This window comes from Papaver somniferum, chromosome 2, assembly GCF_003573695.1.
Source record: "Papaver somniferum cultivar HN1 chromosome 2, ASM357369v1, whole genome shotgun sequence".
NCBI classification, from domain to species: Eukaryota; Viridiplantae; Streptophyta; class Magnoliopsida; order Ranunculales; family Papaveraceae; genus Papaver; species Papaver somniferum.
The window spans coordinates 158,619,489-158,627,961 of NC_039359.1; positions in this window are offsets into that span (position 1 = coordinate 158,619,489).

Consider the following 8,473-nt stretch of genomic DNA (forward strand, 5'->3'; position numbering starts at 1 on the left):
TCAATTTCATCACTTCCTCATCTCCTTCTCTGCATTTCGGTGGTTTAATCTTTCACAGAAAACCCATCTCAGTTCGGTTGCTTTGCCTCTCAACAACACCACCAACACATCGATCTTCTCTCTGTCTAACAACAACAACTTCAACCACCAACACTTTGTTACTCCAGATACAACCCCACCAGACAAACACTTCCACCAGCTTCTTGTATTGCACCTGCAGTCTCCTTGAGCTTCAATCGTTCTTCCCATTACAGTAATACCCTTCAAATCACTTCATCCATTCATGTATACCTCACATCCATAACCTTCAACTAACGGCAGTAGCCACAGACATTTCGAACTCAGCATCACCATCCAATCATCAACAGCTTCATATAAACGGCAAACACCAAACCCAGATCCATTCATAACCCCAGAATCCATCTCAATTCAGCTCCTCAATCTTCTCCGGCAGCAACACCACCAGATAAACTTAGTTCTTGGCTTGAATCTCTGTCAAGAACTCATTAATTTGAATTCTAACAAATACCCATCTATGATGCTTCTTGTACTCAATTTCTCACCGATTCCAACAAACTCATCTTCTCATATCTCAAGCTGCTCCATCTCGATTCAACAACGGTATCAAACAAATCTAAGCCATCAATTCTCCTTGTTTGTTCATCAATCGACAGATCCATAGCAGCAGGAACGAGCTCTTCTCAGATTCAAATCAAAACCCTTCTTCTCAAATCTTCTTCTCTCGGCTGTCTGCAACTCAACCTAGCCTCATACCCATTCAATCTTTCTTCTCGGACAATTGTAGCAACGAAACTTGACGAGAACCCACTTTAATTTTCGATCTGATTCTTCTCTGGATTCAGAGAAACTGAAATCTGATGAATGAGAGAAAAGTCGTCTCTCATGTAGGGTTATGAGGTGGTTGGATTTGGTACACCCCAGCGATAAGATCCACCAACATAATGGGTGCCCCGAGTAACTTCATGGGTGCCTTTAACATCTCCTGTTTTAAAATAAAACTGGCTACCCCTTAATCGCAGCTGGACTCCTAACAGCACCTGCTCATACAATGAACGATTTCTCCTTCTACTTCGTAATAAGCCAATTTCTTCTTCTTTTGCTCCATATGACTCCAAAACGCCTAAAACCTCACAACAAACGTAAAATACATAATTCACACGAAAAATAGCAAAGAAAGCATAATCAATATATAATAAATCTAGGTGTTTATGGCACCTATCAATACCCATATGCGTACTGGCGTGCGTTTCAAGTTCTGGGATTTAACTGAGTTTGGAAGGTATGCGTACCCGTTCGCATATTGGACAACCCAAACTTAGTCCGACCACTTAGGTATGTGTACCTGTTTGCATACTTGAGTAGGTTATGTTCTAATATCGGTTTGTTCATGAACTAATACATTTATATATTAAGGAATGCAATCTTTTGCAAACCGTGGTTATAATGTTCATGAATTGATTCGAGTGAATCAAAATCGATTTCGCTTCAATTGTCTCTTGTATACTTCTATGAGAATATAAACAATTGAACAACTAGTTATGGTTAAGATGAATAAGGTTGATATAAAAGTGTTCATATGACCATTGTTGAACCAACAAATGTACAAGTTTTGGTACGGTTACACAACCATAGAAACGTGCATTTCATTTGTGTGTAACAAGCTAGTTTTCGATCTAACGGTTGAAAGATATTAGCTTGAGTCTAATCAGGTTTTCATCTAACGGTGAATATTGAATGCTTTGATACCAAGGTTACATTGATTGCAAACCCTGATTTGAAGACTATATAAGGGAGAACTATGGAAAATGGGGAATCTAATTCCCACACCTCATGTGTGATACTAGTTGCGACTAGAGTCGATTCCCTTTTAACCTTAGGTTTTTCCAAAACCCTGTAGGTTAACGACTTAAAGACTTCATTGGGATTGTGAAGCCAGACCCAACTATTTCTCTGTAGTTGCGTGTTCTAATCTTGTTGTTTTATATCGTATTGAGTACCATCTTCTCTAAGATTTGCTCGAGATTTAATATCTGATAAGTAAGATAAAAAGTAGTCACAAACATCTTTGTCTCATCGTTTGTGATTCAACAATATCTTGTTTCGCTACCATACGATTAAGATTATTGTGAGGTGATTGATATTACTAGGTTGTTCTTCGGTAATATAAGTCTGGTGTATCAATTGGTTCCCGTTCACCTTGATTTATCGAAAGACGGAACAAAAATCTTAGGTATTTCTGTGGGAGACAGATTTATCTTTTCAATAGACTTTTATGTGTGAGACAAATTGGTTTATCAAGTTTTCGACTTTGGGTCGTAACAACTTTTAGTTGTGGGTGAGATCATCTAAGGGAATCAAGTGCGCAGAGTCCAGCTGGGATTCAGAGGCGTAAGGAACGCGACTGTACCTTTATTAGTGTGATATTGGTTAGGGCTCAACTACATTCCAATCTGAAGTTAACTTTAAGTAGGCTAGTGTCTGTAGTGGCTTAATACAGTGTGGTGTTCAAATCTGGACTAGGTCCCGGGGTTTTTCTGCATTTGCGGTTTCCTCGTTAACAAAATTTCAGGTGTCTGTGTTGTTTATTTTCCATGTTATATTTTTTATATCATTGAAATATCACAGGTTGTGCGTAAGTTCAATCAATTGTGAATTCAAACTTTGGTTGTTAATTGAGTTGATTGACACTTGGATATTGGTTACCATCCAAGTTGTTTCTTATAATAATCAGTCTCACGGATTTCTATCTGCTTGATTTGCTGAGTACATTTAGAAACAAAGATATAACTCTTGGATATATTTCTTGATTGAGCTCGCTTTATTAGTTGGTGCTCTCAGAATTATATTGGACTTAGTCCATACAGATTGCGAAGCGAAATATTGGGTGAGATTGTTAGACCCCCGCTTTTTCAATTGGTATCAGAGCAGGCAAACACGTTTAAGACCTTATAAGTCTGTGTTTGTAGCGATCCGATTATATGGACAGTAGTGCTATCTCTGACAACGCAACACCAGTACAAAACATTCTGACTTGGTTCAAATCCTTGAGTCTCCTGAGAAATCTCTCACATCTTCTCCCTTGACTGAAACTGTATTCAACAGTAGGATGATCATTCAGCTGTTAGTGATTCATATTAGGGACAAGGTATCCATATGGAAGTCTCACAATATCTCAAGCTTTTTGACTATCTCGTAAAGAAAAAGAAGCCAACAACTTGCTAGGATGAATTTATGAATCCTCTCTGTCTAGAAAACAGGAAAATTGGAAAACTCTTTAAGGGATATGATTGTGGTTATAAAATCTTATAATCTCTTCTTAAAGATTGTGAAGAAGATGCGCGTTCAAATTTTTTTGAATGTGTTAATTTTCGTCGAAATATCTTTGTGTTGAAAGAAAGACTTGTAGAAGATGAAGCAAGATATGACTCTCAACAAAAAGGTTTTAATGACAGAGAAATTAGCTTTCTCTCCACATAAAAACAATTGGAGGCTGATCTAGCTGCTGCTCTTGATAAGGTCAAATCACTGGAAGAGAATCTGAAAAGATTCAATGCTAGCTCTACAAAATTATCCACTATGCTTGGAGCATGTAAAGAACATCGTGATACACGTGATCTGGGCTATAGAGGAATAGATGCTCCAAGTGCTAGTAAGATCAATTTTTCTGTGCTAATGACAATTTCCTAAGGAAAATTTCACTGACATCAAAAGTGAAAAACTACCTTCAGCAACTGATGTTCCCAAGAACAAAGATTGTCAACCTTCAAAAGCAGCGCATATGAGAACAGTCAAAAACATTCCCTTCAACTGTTATTATTGCGGAAACAAAGGTCACCTTGAAAGGAGATGTCGTTTTCGACTGCGGATTAAAAAACTTCATTACATTCTTGTATGGGTGTCTAAAGAAGTAATCAAGCCTGGTTCTCATTATGCTGGTGTGAAAGGTCTAGTCTGCAATAAAAAAAAGTGTTTTGATGGGACAATTCTTGATTGTAAATATGACATAAACCCTGGTTACAATTGTAAAGGGGAGAATGATATATGGACGACCACACCAAATTGTAAACTTGTCTCTTGCTGAAGAAAGCCTTGCAACTAAAGTGAAAAAACGGGGGTACAACAACCACACCCAATATTTCGTTCGGCAATCTGAGTGGACAAACTCCAATATAATTTCAAGAGAATCAACTAGACAGTCGGACTCAATCTTTATAAAAGTATATCAAAGAGTTATATCTCAATTTCTCAATTCAATCCGCAATCAATCAAATAGGAATTTGCGAGCCCGATTGAATAAGAGAAATAGCTTGGACGGTATCACAAATCAATATCACAAAGACAAGAATCTTCCCTCATAAGTCCCAAAAATCTTCGTAGTAAATAGGATATATTTTCACGGGATTATTTCTTGTTATTTCTTCTTCACACGCCTAACGACAAACAATTGTCCTTTTTTTTATCTCTTGCACGCTCCAGACTGTGTTCCAATTCCTCCAAACTCGAGTAGTGCACGTTTCAAACTCACGGGGATTCATGCTATCCCGTGAATAACTCCATACTTCCATGTTTTACCAACTACTTCCCTTATTGTATCTGTACGCATGATATTACTCAGCAGACACACTCCAAATTGGTTGAAACTCGTATCTTGATTGAGTCAAACATGCTGCAGTCATGGGAAGAGAGTGAAGAAAACTCGGATTTTCTCGTGAACTCTGTTTTCTCTCAAAACCGATTATCCAGCCAAACTGGATCAATTTCAACGATCATACCACGCCTGTTAAGCCCATCAGAAGAAATCCAATCAAATTCCTCTGTTGAGTCTCTCTAAAACTCCTCCAAATTCTCATCCCTAATTCTGCTTGGCGACTTTTACTGTTTCCCGCCAAAATTGGAATTTAAATGAAGAAGAAGGTCAGTCCTTATCCAACAGCTGGGGGTGCGAATATCAGGTGAAGTGGGGGTCCATTTAGTAAATGTCCTCCGGGGGTGCCCCGAGTAATTTTTCAAGCCAATTTTTCCAAAAAAATTTATTTCCCAAAAATACCTACAAACACATAAAACACCATAATAAGTACAAAATCGAGTACCAATAATACAGAAAATTGAGGACAATTTAGATACAAAAATGTGTCAATTAGCAGATTTTATGTCCATTTGAAACAACTTAATCTTAAGAAAAAAACAAGAGCTAATAGTAACCGAATGGACTCAAGGCGTGCCACAGGAGCAAAGGTTTCTTCAAAGTCGATACCCTCAATCTGTGAATATCCTTGAGCGACAAGTCTGGCTTTGTTTCTAACAATGGTGCCAAATTCATCATACTTATTCTTGAATTTCCATTTGGTACCAACAATATTGATATTGGAGGGACAATGTACGAACTCCCATATATCTTGTCTTTGAAATTGATTTAACTCTTCATGCATTGCATTCACCCAAAAGGGATCGCTAAGAGCTTAATCAATATTTCTGGGTTCTACTTGTGAAAGATAACAACCAAAATTGCAAATATTGTGAAGTTGTCCTCTTGTCTTAGCTGTAGAATCTTTTCCTCCAATAATACTGTTAGTATCATGATTCCTTTGAACCCATAGGTGTTTTGGAGTAACACGTTCTTGTTCAACAGGAATAGCCTGATTAGTGCTCTTCTCCTCGTCACTGGAAATATCAGGATCAACGACTGTTGGAACAACTTCAACTGATTCTGGGATTTCCTTGACTTTCTCAATTATTTCAGTTGGAGGCAATTTAGCAGGAGAACTATCATGATGAAAATTGCTCAGATCATCAATGATGATATTAGCAGATTCCATCATAACTTCGGTTCTGAGATTAAATACTCGAAAACCACGACTATCAGATGGATAGCCAAGAAAGATACCTTCACCGCTTTTAGAATCAAATTTCCCTTTCTGTTCTCGATCCATCAGAATGTAGCACTTACTTCCAAACAATCTGAGATAATGTAAGTTGGGTTCCTACCGTACCACAACTCATAAGGAGTGTTTAGGAATTTAGACCGTAGGTAAACACGGTTGATCAAATAACATGTTGTGAATACAGCTTCTCCCCAAAACCTTAATGGTAGGTTTTTGTTGTGGAGCATAACCCTGGCCATTTCCTGAATGTTCATATTCTTCCTTTCTGCAACCCCATTAGCTTGAGGAGTAATGGGTGGTGATTATTGTTGAATAGTCCTTAGTTTGTCACAAAATTCAAACACCTTAGTGTTCTTGAATTCAGTTCCACGGTCGCTTCTAATTTTCTTTAGCTTGCGACCTTGTTCATTCTGGATTCTATTAACAATAATATTGAATTCACCAAGGGTTCCATTCTTATGAGCTAAAAATGCCACCCAAGTGAATCTGGTGTAATCATCTACCATAACCAAAGCATACTTCTTTCCAGCAACCGTAGGTTGTTGAATATGACCGAAGAGATCCATATGAATTAAATCAAGTGGATCTTTAGTTAGAATATCTCGAGATGATTTATGTGGAACTTTCGTTTGTTTACCCTTTTGACAGGAACCACAGACACCATCAATCTTTGTATTGATTTTGGGAACGCCTCTAACAAGTTCTTTGTTAATGATCTTAGTTAGAATGCGATAATTGATGTGACCAAAACGCTCATGACAAAGATGTATAGATTCCACCTTAGTCAAATTGCAACAATTACTAAACTGAGTATCAAGAAGATAACAGTTATTTTTACCAAGAGTTCCCTGAAAGATTACTTTTCCAGTTTTGCCTACAATGTCACATCCATTCGCGCTGAAGACAACTTTATGGCCTTTGTCACAAATTTGACTAACAGAAAGAAGGTTTGCATTCATACCTTTAACGTATACTACATCATAGATTCAGGAACGCCAGGAAGTTTGATCATCCCTTTCTTGCTTATACAGCAAAAACTCCCATTTACGAATGTTACAGGACCTCCTTCAAAGTCGTTTGAATTCACAAACCATGAAAGATCTCCAGTCATATGTCGGCTACATCCACTATCAATAAACCATTGAAAAGGTGATGTTGATTTTAGAGAAAAAGCTCCCATACTAACACTACTATCCCGTTTGGGATTTCTTGTTAGATTTGTACACCTTTTTAGAGAAGTAAACAGTTGTTCAGCTTTCTTATGTAGATTACTCGCAACCTTTAAACTTTTCCTGAAAGATGTACATGTATGTTGAAAATGATTGTGAGAATCAAAGAACATACATGGACCAACATCTTTAATCTCACCTGAGTAATTATGAGTCCCATCAGGTTTCACAAAGCCTAAACCTCACTTACCCTGGCTTGCGGCAATTCTTGAGAGAAGAATTAAATGAGTTATTCAAATCCATTGAAAGAACTTTGACAGACTTCAAATCCTTATACTTTGCAATTTCTGCAATAAGACCAGAATTAATCCGGATTTATTCATCCAACTTCTTCCGGAGAATAACCAGCTCTTCAGAACTTTCGCTAAGATCAGAGTTAAATCCTGGTGAAGCGTTTTTCCAAACTTTACTGTCCATAGAGTCAGATCGCTACAAACACAGACTTATGAGGTCTTGAACGTGTTGCCTACTCTGATACCAATTGAAAAAGCGGGGGTCTAACAACCACACCCAATATTTCGCTTAGAAATCTGTATGGAAAAACTCCAATATAATTCCAAGAGAATCAACCAGACAGTCAGACTCAATCAATGGAAATATATATATATCCAAGAGTTATATCTCTATTTCTCAATTCAATCCGCAATCAAACAAATAGAAATTTGCGAACCCAATTGAATATAAGAAATAACTTGGACGGTATCAAAAACCAATATCCAAGTATCAATAAATTTAATCAACAACGAAAGGTTGGATTCACAATTGATTGAACTTACGCACAACATGTGATATTTCAATTATATAAACAAATATAATGCGGAAAAGAAATAAAACAGACACCATAAGTTTTGTTAACGAGGAAACCGCAAATGCATAAAAACCCCGGGACCAAGTCCATATTTGAACACCACACTGTATTAAGCCGCTACAGAAACTAGCCTACTCCAAGTTAACTTCGGACTGGAATGTAGTTGAGCCCTAATCAATCTCACACTGATCAAGGTACAGTGGCGTTCCTTACGCCTCTAGAACCACGCCGGGTTCCGCGCACTTGATTCCCTTAGATGATCTCACCCACAACTAAGAGTTCCTACGACCCAAATTCGAAGACTTGATAAACCAATTCGTCTCACACAAAAAAGTCTATTGAATAGATAAATCTGTCTCCCGCAGACATACCTATAAGTTTTGTTCTGTATTTTGATAAATCAAGGTGAACATGAACCAATTGATAAATCGGACTTATATTCCCAAAGAACAACCTACTAATATCAATCACCTCAAAATAATCTTAATCGTATGGTAGCGAAACAAGATATTGTGGAATCACAAACGATGATA